The following is a 13,624-nucleotide window of genomic DNA, read 5'->3' on the forward strand; positions in this document are numbered from 1 at the left end:
GACGTTTCCAGCAAGCCAATGACCTCTCTGTGATGTCTATAATTATATCCGCATAACATAGAAACCTCAATACACTTTTAATAAGCAGTTAATACTCTGGTATAAAATATTTACATCTCAACCAAATTCATCCTGCATGGAGTAGGCCTGGTTTACCCCGTTGTTAAATCCTCGGCCATCAATCAGTATACCCCCACCCCCCGCAGGCTACACAGAGAGCTGAGGACTAAAGCAAGCGCCCTTCCCACACTCAGCAAAGGCTGAAGCCTTTCTAGTCTGGGAGTTCATTCACCACCAAATGTCTTGCAGGCCCTCCGTGGTGGGAAAGCCATCCCTCCTGGAGCCCAAGCCGCAAGCCCCACAAAGCCCATGGACCGTCCACCCGTCCTCCAGCCTTGCAGGGATGTCCCATGAGGACCCATGGCAGGTCCTAGGCCAGCTGCCAGGGCTACACCGTCGTCAACCAATCACCTTCTAAGAACAGTTCTGGTGTCCCCCTCCCCTGGGAAACCTTTCTGAGCACACCCACCCCTCCACCCCCTGCCCCATCTCATAGAACAGTGAGACCATTCACACTTGAGCCTTCCTTCTCGCACCCCGCATCCATCCCACAATTCCTCTTGACTCTTCCTTCAAAATACATCCACAGTCACCCCCTTCTCCCAACCTCCACCGCCACCACACTGGTCTGAGTCCTCACTGTCTCCCACCCAGGTCACTGTAACTGCCACCGCCCTGATCCCTGCTGGTCTTACAGGGGCTCCAGAGCAGCCATAATCGCCCTTTTCAAATGTAAATCCCATCTCTCCATCGAGACTCCACATCCTGCAATGGCTCCCCCTTCCACAGAGTCCAAGTTCTCAGGGCAGCTTCTCAGACTCCCCACCAGATCTTCTTCCTCACCTTTGTGCCATGAACCCCCCAGCAGGCTGGAGAAGCCAGAGGACTTTGTCTCAGAGAAATGTTTTGCATGCATAAAAATTGTGTAGTATTACAAATGAAACCAGTTATATCGAAATATTTTTTTAAAATGTGATACAGTGATACATGTGCATTAAATCCTAAGATCTTGTGGCTCCTATCTATTGACACTGGTGATGAGAAGAAGTAGATCAAGATATCTGATACAGTTTGGGGGAGTCTGGGTGGCTCAGTGGGTTGGGCCTCTGCCTTCAGCTCAGGTCATGATCCCGGGGTCCTGGGATCGAGCCCTGCATCGGGCTCTCTGCTCGGCAGAGAGCCTGCTTCCCCCTCTCTCTCCCTCTGCCTGCCTCTCTGCCTACTTGTGATCTCTTTCTCTGTCAAATAAATAAACAAAATCTTAAAAAAAAAAAAGATATCTGATATAGTTTTAATACACAATAAAAAAAGTCTGTAATTCCCACTGTTGATGAAGTCCTCTCTGGCTCTTCACTTCTGTGGGGGTTTGGTATATAATCGTAACTAAAAGGTAGGCTGAATTTCAGTTAAAGGCTAATAAGAACACAGAGATAATTTTCCCCAAGCTCAAAGATGCCCTTGGGGGTCCAAGGACAGTAGGATGAAAGCCCAGCTCTTCATGATGGGTGGCCCCCTTCTCTCTGCCCTGCCCACTCCTCTCGTGTCACCGTTTCACTCCAGGCGTGCAGGCCTCCTCCTCTTCCTCATCACAATATACCCCTTCTTGCCTCTGGTCAGCCCCTATCTGCCTGGTCGATCTTCAGGTCTCTGCTCCCATCTTACCTGCTCAGGGGAGGTACCCTGACCACCGCCAGCATTTCCCATACCTCCAGTCCTGCTCGATTTTCTCCCTCCCCTCCTCCTTTCTTCCCTTCCTTCCTCCTCCCTCCCTTCTCCCTTCCCTCTGTCCCTCTCTTTCGGTAGCATCTCCTGCCTCCTGACGTGCTCTGTCATTCACTTATTACAGTTACGTACTCTCATCCCTTCCTCCTCATTCCCTTCTTCTCCCCTTCCTCCCTTCAGCACTCCCTTCCATCGCTCTCTCTTAGCACACAGGCTCCTAGAGGACCAAGGCTCTTGTCTCTAGTTCAAGCACACATCCCTAGCGACTAGCACACGGCCCAGCAGGTCGCAGGAAATGACATATTGGCCGGGTGAGCAATGAATGATTGAACCTGCAGCCTCCTTGGGGTGGGGGTGGGGGGTCTCCCTGAGACACCCATCAGCATGCTCTCATCCATCCTTCCTTGGGGCCAGATCTGATCACCGCAGTCCTCTCCTAACACTGGTCGGGAGCCAGCTTCACCTCTGGGTGGAGACTGACCTCCTCTTCAGGCTCTCCAAGCCCTCCACACACACCCCTCTCCAGTCCCACCTCAACCTTTCCTCCTGAAGGTCCCTAGCTCCAATTTACTGTTGGGCATCTGCGTCCGTCTCCATGAGAGACCCTGTCTGGCTCAGTGCCCCTGCAGGTCCCCAGCACCCAGCTCCAGGCCTGCCGCCCCGCTGGCCCCCAGGGACTACCGGATGGATGCGTGAACAAATGAATGAACCAGCACATGAGACAGGAGCAGCAGCCGGCCTTGGCTGCCACGCAAGCCACAGGCGCACTGACACCAGGCACACACCCCGGGTGGGGCCCGTCACCCTGGCTCCCGACTGAGCATTTCACAGGGGACCCACAGAAGCTGGTTCTCAGTTTGAACAGATAATCCAGCTAATAACAGGATTAGTTCAGGCACATCCCCTAAACCATACGCTTGAAACCTCTACCTGGGCCAATGTTTGGCCAGCCTCCACCGGGATCCCTACCCTTACCAACCACAGCTGTTCCCCATCACACAGGGCTCCCCGGCTCTGCCAAGCCACCATGGGGCCACTGCGGGGGCTCTGAGATGAGCAGCCTGCTTCAGGGGGTCCTGGCATCCCCAGTGCCCCAAGTCCCCACTGCACAGCCCTGCCAACCTCCACCCCTGTGACAACACACCTGCTCTTCCTCTGCCAAGAAAGGGGATTATGCAGGCACGGCGGAAAAGGAGACCCCCAAGAGGGCAAACACCAGTGGCTCTGAACTGACAGGTGATATTTGGTGGCACCTGGGGCAGAAGGTTCCGGGACTGTGCCAAACCCACGTGGGGCCAAGGTGCTACAATGGAATCTCAGGAGGTAGCATCCAGATGCCGTGGCCAAGAGGAGCCAGCCTGGGCAGTGCAGGTTCCCACCACCTCATACACACCCCAGTCTCTCCCCGGCTCCCTGAAAATCAGGGACTAGAGGAGAGCCCAACTCTGGGGGGAGTGGCCAAGGAGGAGCTAGGTTCAAGGCTTACAGGAGTGGTGTTAGCCAATGGCCAGACAGCAGAGGGAGCGGACAAGCTCAAAGCTGGACCAGGGTTGAGGAGCAAGAAAGCAAGTCGCAGAAAGACAGATGAAACAGAACTGCCCAACTCCAGACCCCGCCCCCACGGACTAGGGACTTGGTCTACCACCACCAGACCTCCAACAACTGACCCTATCGGAGCTGGGCCATCTGATCCAATAGCTACTCACGGGTAGCAAGTTACATTTAAATGAATGTTAATTTGGGGTGCCCAGGTGGCTCAGTTGGTTAAGCATCTGCCTTAGGCTCCAGTCATGATCCCAGGGTCCTGGGATCGAGCCCTGCATCAGGCTCCCTGCTCTGCAGGAAGCCTGCTTCTCCCTCTCCCACTCCTGCTGCTTGTGTTCCCTCTCTCACTGTGTCTCTCTCTGTCAAATAAATAAATAAAATCTCTTTAATAATAAATAAAATAATAAAAAAATAATGAATATTAAAATTAAATACAAGGAAACGTTTAGCTCCCCAGTCACGCTAGCCACATTTCAAAGCACACAGCTAGTAGTACCATACTGGACAGCACAAAATAGACATTTCTTTCATCACAGATGAAGTTAATACAAGTGATGTTGAGGAAAGAGCCCAACACAGTGCCTAGTACATGGTAATACCCTTCACTCTACCCATAACTTCTAGTCACTCCTACAACCTGTCACTGCTTATGCCACCTCCTTGAAGCCCTCTTGGGTAGCAGCTGGTCACTGCACACAGCATGCCTCCCTCAGGGCTGCTAGATGGATCAACATTCTCTTTGCTCTCCACTGCCACCTCAAAACTTGGATGCTGCCCCCCCCATTTTACAGATAGAGAAATGGAAACCCTAAGTGGGTAAGAAATTTTCTCAGAGTTAGGATATTGGTTGTTTACAAAATTATTCAAGGGGTGGGGGGAAGAGCTGCAGAGGGGCCTCCAGAATGACTTCCAGAACCCCACCGAGCTTACCAGCCTATCTGAAGGCAGATGTGGTTAGCAGAACAATGACCTCCCAAGGATATCCAGGTCTTACCACAGAACCTGTGAATGACTATTTTACACTTCGTGGCATAGGGGAATCATGGTAGCAGATGCACTTAAGGCTGCAAATTGGATGACTTTAAAATAGCAAAATTAAGGGCATCTGGGTGGCTCCGTGGGTTAAAGCCTCTGCCCTGGGCTCAGGTCATGAAGTCAGGGTCCTGGGATCGAGACCTGCATCGGGCTCTCTGCTCAGCGGGGAGCCTGCTTCCTCCTCTCTCTCTCTGCCTGTCTCTTTGCCTACTTGTGATCTCTGTCAAATAAATAAATAAAATCTTTAAAAGATAAAATAAAATAAAATAAAATAAAATAGCAAGATTAGCCTGGATTATCTGAATGGGCCCAATGAACTCTTAAAGACCCTTAAATGTAGCAGATAGAGGAAGAAGAGTCCATGTCAGAATGATACTAGGTGAGAAAGACACAAGCAGCTATTGTTGGCTTTAAAGATGGAAGTGTCCAGGAGGCAAGGGATGGGAGCATCCAGAACCTGGAAAAAGCAAGAAAATGCATTTTCCCCTAGAGCCTCCAGAAAGGAATGAAACCCTACTGACACCGTGACTTTAGCCCACTGGGATCCATTCTAGATTTCTAACCTACTGAGGTATAAAATAAGAAATTTGTATCATGATAATTTCCTATGGCTGCTGTAATAAATTTTAAAATACTTTGGTACCAGAAGTTGCGGAGGGGGGTCCCCCCACAAAAACCTTTAAAAAGTGGAAATGACTGTGGAATTGGGCAGTGGCACAGCTTGGGAGAATTCTGGAACATGCTAGAAAAAGCCTAGGTAGCCTTGAACAGACCACTAGTAGAAATATGGATGTTAACAGCTCAACGAGTAAGGACGAGGAAGGAGTGAGGAACACGGTAGAGAAAACCTAAATCACCTTCGAGAATCCTTAAATTGTTGTGAACAGACTGTTGGTATAAAAATGGATGGGGGTGCCTGGGTGGCTCAGTGGGTTAAGCCTCTGCCTTCAGCTCAGGTCATGATCTCAGGGTCCTGGGATCGAACCCCGCATCAGGCTCTCTGCTCAGCAAGGAGCCTGCTTCCCCACTCTCTCTGCCTCTCTGCCTACTTGTGATCTCTCTCTGTCAAATAAATAAATAAAATCTTTAAAAAAAAAATGGATGTTCAAGGTGCTGGCAGTGAAGGCTCAGGAGGAAATGAGGAAATGTTAGTGGAAAATGGAAGAAAAAGGATCCTTGTTATGGAGCAGCAGAAAACTTAGTGGAATTGTGCCCTGCAGTTATGTGGAAAGCAGAACTTGCAAGTGATGATCTTGGATATTTACCTGTGTTCCAAAGAGCATTGAAGGTGTGGCCAGGTTTATTCTTGCCATTTATGGCAAAAGGCAAAAGGAAAGTGATAGACTGAAGGAAGAATCGTTAAACATGAAGGAACTCCGGTTTGCTGATGTGGGGACTTCTCAGCCTATCCAGACTGCAAAAGACACAATTAAAAGCTTCACTGTCAGGAAAGCATGTTTTTCGGTTTAAAAAAAAAAAAAAAAATGAAGGCATGGCTGGAGCATCTTTTTTTAGTACCTCAGAAAGATCAAAAGGTCAGAGCATTCAGTCACACAAAAGGCTCTTTGAAAAGATTAAGTGTGTGACTCATAGGTCCCCTCGGTATCTCAGCAGAAGCCAAAAGAGAGAGATTATCTCTCATCCTGAGAATGCTATACCCATAGAAATGCTGCTAGTTTGTACTGAAAGGGGCAGAGAGGAGACAAAAATGAAAGAAAGCTGGACAACCTTCAAAATTCTACTGGCAAGAAGCAGGTCGATAAAAGCCCTCCACAGCAAACCGTACCCCCTTAATGAAAAAGGAAGGGGGACTCAGAGGGTGGAACCTTGAACCCGAAGGACAGAGCCAGGAATCATAGAAGAGGCTTTAAACCCAAAATGGAGTTTGCCCAGCTGGATTTCAAAATTGCTTGGGACCAGTAACTTTTTTCCTTTTCTCTCTTTTTGAACAGAAATGTCTTTAACTGTTATCCTATGCCTTTGTCTCTTCAGAGCAGAAAACTTCTTTATGTAATTCCACAGGCCCGTAGGTGAAATGGAATTGTGCTTCGGGATGGATTATACCCAGAGCCTCACTCCCAGTTGGTTCAGGGAGAACTGAAGTGCCGCCATTGGAAATGACTTTGAGAATGCACTGCCATAGGGGTGCCTGGGTGGCTCAGTCGGTTGACCATCCAACTCTTGATTTTGGCTCAGGGCATGATCTCAGTCGTGTGGTCCAGCCCCAGGACAGCCTCCATGCTGGGCTCTCTCCTTCTTCCTCTGTCCCTACCCCTGCCCCCCATGAACTCTGAATCTTTCATATATTAAAAAAAAAAAAAAATGCATTGCCGCAACTGCAACCCAGCGTTATAAAAGTGTTGTCACTGCCACAATTGAATCTTAATACCCACAAAACTGTAGCCAGACACTAGAACTCAACATGGAAAAGTCAACAGCATCATGGCCGTGCTTGCTGTTACCAGGCTTGTTGCCAAGCCAACAAGATGAGTCTCCACTCATTTCTGCCTTCCAAGCCTTGCACAAGCACATCAAACGGATAGGATTTATGTGCATCCACTTGCAACTAGACCTTAGCTATAAGGGAAAGGAGACCTAGTTTTTGCCTTATCAACATTTATATACAGGTTCACTAGAATGGGAGTTAGGATGGATACCTAGCATCCACCCACGTCACCAACCAGTCACCCACTGTGCTAAGTATCATTTCATTTAATTCTCAAGGTGACCCAATAAAAGAAACACAAATATTAGTCCCAATTTAGAGATGAGAAAACAGGCTCAGAGCAGTCAAGAGGGCCATTCAGTTAAGAAAGAATAGAGATAAAACTCAAGAGTTTCTGAATTTAAAGCTCACGCACGTTCTTGGGGCTCCAGGGTGGCAGAGCTGGTTAAGTGTCTGACTCTTGGTTTCAGCTCAGGTCATGATCTCAGGGTCGTGGGATCGAGCCCTAGGTTGGGCTCACGCTCAGCCCAGAGTCTGCTTGAGACTGTCTCTCTCTCCTCTAATAAATAAAATAAAAAATAAAGCTGATGTTCTCAATCACTGCATGCATATTAGAGTCACACTAGTCCTCAAGGGGTCCAAAATACAAGGTAAAGGATAACTGACTTGCATGTTCAAAGTAATGTCAAAAAGTTGCACAAAAAACAGACCTGGTAGACTGAGTGAAGCAAGTAGAGGTCATCACAGCCCTATCGGGTACTGCTCTAAGTACTGAGGATGTTAGTTAAATAAACTCATAAGAATAGCCATTGTGAGAACTGGTGAGGGAAGGGTCTTATTGTGCCAGTAGAGGATTTAAGGAGGGGCTCAGATCTATGCTGAAAATCAGAAAAGGCTGACTTGGGAAAATTACGATTATACCAAAAGAATTCTGTCCTCTAAGAGGAGTTCATTTGAACTGGACTTTCACAGTGGAGACCTTAAAACCCTTTACGGAATTATTTTTAATCCTCTAACAGGAATCAAAAAGCTAGTAAGATAGTGAAGAATTACCAGGCCAAAACCAGAAAGACAAGACAAGCATTCAATGCTACTTTTGCCCTGAGGTCATTTTCTGACCCAGGAGAAGTGTTTGCCAAGTTGAACTATAGCCGTGGTGACCTCCCAGGATGAAATCTACCAAAGTCAAAACCTAAGTCCCACCTAAGGTGGGGAATTTCACTCCCCACATACTGTGAGCTGAACCTCTAAAGGATGTCCCTTTGAGATTGAGCATGAACCGGAAATAAACAAGCCCTCTTGTGGGCCTGTGGCTTATGTTCATATAAGCTGAGAGCTCAAGAACACTCAGATTTGAATAACTGGTAGGACCACCACAGCCCAGCAGAAGCAAACAAAAATCTTCTGAAAGAACTGTTCCTAAGATAAATTTTCCAATTTACTGATCACCACAAAGTCAAAAATAACCAGGCACATAAGGAACTAAGACACCATGAAAAAAAACACCTGAAACAAACTTACAGACATTTCAGATGACAGAATCCTCTCACGATCTATCAAAACAATATGTTTACCAGTATTTAAAAAAAAGTAAAAAACAAGATCTACAGGAATAAGCGTTCCAAGAACTGAAGGATTGACAGAAGTTAACCAGGGGGAAAGGGTGACAGAGATGGGATGTGAGAAGAAAGGTATTCCCTGCAGAAAAGCCAAGAGGCTCCACACTCTATCCCACCACAAGGCCATAGTACGTTGGACATCGTGGTAAGAGGCCAGCATGGCTGGAGGGCAGAAAACAAGGGCAAGGCATGGGACCGTCTTAAAGAAGCAAATGAGTAGAGGCTAGACTCTGATCAGCATTTTGGTCTCTGTCCTGGGAACTACTTGAAGTTACCATTGAAGGATTTTAAATATAAGTTGGAATGAATAAACTTGGGTTTTGGAGGACCATTCTAGTCTTGGCTCCGGGTGTCAAGGCCGCTCCTGGCAGCGAGGCCATTCACGGCGAGGTTGCTGGCGTCTAGGCCGTTCCCCATATCCACTGCTGAGGACCCGCGGTGTGTGGGCGGGGCCGCTGGCGTCGGGGCCGCTGGCGTCTCGGGGCTGCTGGCGTGCTGGGACTGCTTGACCCTCTGGGAATTCATACCCCAATCCTTGGAGCCACACTGAGCTAATACTTCTGGCCTCGCAGAGTCTGTGAGAGAGGCAGTGGCCACTGTTAAGAGACCCGTTGAATGACTGAAGTCTTTTTGGCATCACTTCATCTGAGAACACAACAGAGAAGAAAAGCAGGTGGGGCAGTCCCTATCGACAGGCAGCTAGAGGGTCCCATCGCCTGAAGCCTGCCAGGTGTCGGTGTCCACATCTGTAGAGAGAAACTGCCAGCAGCATGGCCTCAGCAGTCTGAGCTCCCAGCTGACTTGATCCATGCACCCTCAGCAGGCAAGACAATGTGTACATGTGTGTGTGCACATGTATGTATGTGTAGGAGAAGGGGTGGGGCAAGAAAAAGACAAAGGGCCAAGATTTTTACCCTTGACATTGAACTGAGCTCCCAAGTGCAATGTCGCTAAGGTCTCAGGGGAATACTTGCAACCCCCACTATATTTTGTGGGAGGACAAACATACCTCCAGAGCACCTCATGAAGCTCCTCCTTCCTCATGCCAGGTGGGAGATGCTGTGGCTCCATCACCCACCCAGGGCCCAGCCCCTCCCACCCAGACAGCATTCATCACCCCCAGCCCGTGAGGTCTTTGTTCTTCCATGCCATGGGGCCACCGGCCCACCCCTCACCCCATCACAGGCTTCTAGAGGATCATGGACAGGTCGTGACCCCATTAGGGACCAATGCCCTCCCCTGTTCCCTGCTCTATTCCGTGCCACGGGGGCCCCTGGGGGACAGCACGCAGACCACTGTCAGCCCAGGCACCCCTGGCAATGGTGGGGCCTTTGAGGGAAAAGTTCGTTTCATCAATCAGCCCATTGTTGACCTGCCAAGTGCAGGCTCGTCCTCCCCCGGTGTGTCACTGGGTGCTGTTGACACAGATGTCAACTGTCAAGGGTGCCCTCCACCCTCCACCTCCCTCCTGGGACATCCTGCAGGCCCGGCACACGGGGCCTCTGTCGCAATGCTCCCCACTGGCCCCTTGTAAGAACCAAGATTGCCACACCTTCGGAATTGCCAAAACTTGACTGGATACTTCATCACATGGCTTGGCCATGGGGGCTGGAGCTGACACGGACAGGTATGGCAGATACTTGACTGTTTGCCAGATGACAAATCCCAACTGAGTGAAACCTGCAGACTTCACAGTATCTACAGAGCATGCTTCCTCCTGCCCTCCCAGCACAAGAGGCCGGCGGTGGCTTCCTAGGGCTCATTTCCAGCATTTCCAGCATGGAAAAAAAAGGGGGGGGGGACCACATCTCCCTAATCCGCACGTACGTGGCCCCTACCAGCCAGCTAAAATCACATTGGCTAAGATGCCTCCATCCCCACTGGGCCCACCCCAACCTTGTTCCCAGGAAAGACTGAGAATAACAAGCACCATGTGAATCTGGGCAGTGGGCTCCTGATAGCCCCTATCCTTATCCCTGTCCACTAGTTCCAGTGGACCTCAGGACAGAAGACAACAACACCAGGACAGTCCACAGGCGAAAAAGACTGTACAGTTGCCAGAACACAATAAAGATTGCTGACATTCACCTAATGCTGGGTCCCTAGGAAACCTGTTAGAACTTAAGGAAAATGTACGATCCACGGGATATTTCACTCTGTAGGCCACAGTGATTCTGCTAAAGTGTCATGCGTGTGGTCTCCAAAAATGTCCACAAACCCTGGCCAAGAAATGGGAAAGATATAGAGAACAAAATATTTGGGATCTATTCCTAGTGAGCTGTCTAAATGGGGAAAGCGCGTGCACGCATGCACACACACACACACACACACACACACACACACACACACAGAGACTGTAGTACAAGGTAGGGTAAATGCCCAGTGCATGGGTCAGTGGGAACCCTAAGGAAGGAAAAGCACCATATGTTGGAATAGACAAGGCAGGTAGGCTTCGTGGTGAAGCTGGGTTTGCTCCAGCTCAGCCGGGTGGATTCTAGAAGGAGCAACACTTAATAAAGTGTAACTAGAGAATGAGCATAGTGCTGTGTGAGGAACTTCAGCCTGGAGCCACGGACAGGTGGCAACCTCCTGGGATAAGCCACCATCATCATGGTTGTTCAAACAGGGACACTGCAGCCTGCAGGGAAAGGGACTTCTTCAAGAGCAGGCCACCACGTAGGGACCGGTGCCCAAGGCTCAGCTCCAAAGCCAATCCCAGCCACCATCAAAGGATGCTACACCAGTATGCCCTGGGCTCTTTCTCATGACATGCTATTCTGCAGAGCCAAAGACTCCCTCCCAAGACCGGCCAGGATTTCATCTCTGGAGCCCAATCCCATGGAGCTGTAGCAAGACGATGAGGAGAGGGTGAAGAGCCAAAGCAGAGTTTCGCCCAGCCCAGGCCAGGACAGGATGACAGGAGAGGGGTTTGGGTCTTCTAATTTTTGAAACATCTATAAGACAACTATTTTGAAATCTCGCTCAATTTTGAAATTTCCTCTAGATAAAACCCACATCTGCTTTGGATGAGTTGACACCTTGAGTGCTGGCCTACGGTGTGGTAATCAGTCTCCCCTGTGCTCATGACCTTGGGGGCTGGCTCCAGGAGCTCTACTCGCTGGCCTGTCACAGGATGGGAACTGCCACACTACGGGGCTCTGCCCTGGGAAAACGCCGCCGGCGGGAGGCAGGGGGTCACAGACAAGGCTGCCTGAGCCCCAGATTCCCAGCATCCAACAGTGTCGGGCACTGAGGAGCACATGTTGCTCTTGAAGTCCTGATGCCGGAACTCTCAAAGTCAGTTAAATGCCCAGTACCTCAGTTTACCTATCAGAGGAGGTTAGCCCGGGATTTCCTCCCTCTAATGAGCTCCACCAGTTGAACCAAACCGTTGGTGGGGAAGACCTGTAAAATCTACGGAGCACACAGCTTTGGCCCATGACCTGGATCTACACACATGAAACAAGTCAACGAGGGGCCCGGGGCCCTGGGGCCAGAGAAGCATAGGTGGTTTTCATTTATACCACAAGGGGCAGGTGCCTTGAAAGCTCCCAGAGCAGACCACAGAAGAACATATTAAAAAACTATATGGAAAGCTCTAGAGCTGAGGCCAATGACCCTTTGACCTAGAAAGTACTTTGGAGGGCACATTTCCACAAATTCAAATTTTGAATACCAGGCTGACACCAACAATGGCGCCCATAGGGAAAAAAAGCAGCTGTGTTCAGCTCTGCGGTGGCTATGAAGAACACTCTGGAAGACTTGTTTTCCAAGTCAGGATTATCTTTCCTGGGATAGAGAAAAGAAAGATGATCATGGACAAGGGTGACATCTTTTAGGACTGGTATAAATTATTTGGATGTAGTTCCAGCAGATCCCACCACAAGATGCTTCCATGGACATTCCTTGTCTCTTTTCCACCTGAAGAAAATGTGACCATTTCTATACCATGGCAGTTCTACTGGTATACATACAGGTCATGATTCCAGCTCCATGTAAACATGAGCAGCTCAGTCATGTTTCAGAAACACCTACAAACAATGTTCCCTTGAGCCACAGCTTCTCGAGTGCCTACTAAGCAGCAAGCATGGAACCAGAGGCTCTCCCCGTGCACTGAGGACAGGCTGAGGCCCCTCCACTGGAAATGGAACAAATGGAAGTCTAGACATCATCATTCTCAAAAGTCTGTCAGGCTGTGCCCACCTCCAGGGCTCCGGCCCTGACCTCCGTCAGAGCCGTGACTCCCTCTGAGGCCAACCTGAGGAAGACTCGTTGAGATCTCAAGGCATGGTCAGGAGACCACAGATTCTAAAGCTGAACCAGCCATGCCTGCAGCTTCAACTCTCACAGCTGCAGCTAGCCCATCCGTAGAATGGGGATAGAAGGAGTATCTTCAAGAGTCAATCAGAGAAGGGCTCTTTGCTCTAAGGCTATTGCCTTTGATCATAATTGTTTAGTTCCCCTGCAGAAGAAGGGCAGGGAAGTGAGGAGCAAGGGTCCCCTCCTTAGGAAAGTTTCTCAAATCTGTCCTCATGTCCTGCCAGCACCCAGTTGCTCTAAACAGGTCTCCAGGCCAGGAGAGCATAACATTGTAGGCCCACTCCTCCTCTTCCCAGAGCTGTGAGCTAGTCATCTCTCCTGCCCCAGGCAGAGGCAGGAGAAGGACACCTCAACACCCCAGTTAATCCTGCTTGACCTCAGTGCCAGCGAAGAGCTGGGGGGAAGAGGCAGGTCTCCACCGTGACTCACCTACAAACAAGGTCACTACCCATGAGCCTAGGCCTGATGTGACCTGGAGGTGACCCTGAGAGAGAGGGAAGGCCCTCTCTCCACCCTAAAATCTCTTTCCCAACACTCCTCCTGGCTTTGATCCCCACTATGACAGTGAATTTCTTCAGATGCTGGAGACTCTGTAAAGCTCAGGAGTTCCCCTTAATAGCCAATATTTTTAGCTCATGTGCCAGCCACGGTTTTAAACACTCTCTGCAGATTAACTGATTTAATCCTCACCACAATCTATGACTTAGATATCCTTATGCCCATTTTACCAGTGAGGAAAGCAAACTGAGATTAAGAAACATGCCCAAAGGTCACAACAGCTAGTGGGGCAGATCCAGGAACCTGATCTCACAGCCCCTCGTGTCCATCTCCACACCTTCACACACAAGGGACCCAGCCTAGGCAAGTGGTTTCAGAA

This window comes from Enhydra lutris, unplaced genomic scaffold (assembly GCF_002288905.1).
Source record: "Enhydra lutris kenyoni isolate GAN:26980312 unplaced genomic scaffold, ASM228890v2 scaffoldscaffold5, whole genome shotgun sequence".
Taxonomy (NCBI): domain Eukaryota; kingdom Metazoa; phylum Chordata; class Mammalia; order Carnivora; family Mustelidae; genus Enhydra; species Enhydra lutris.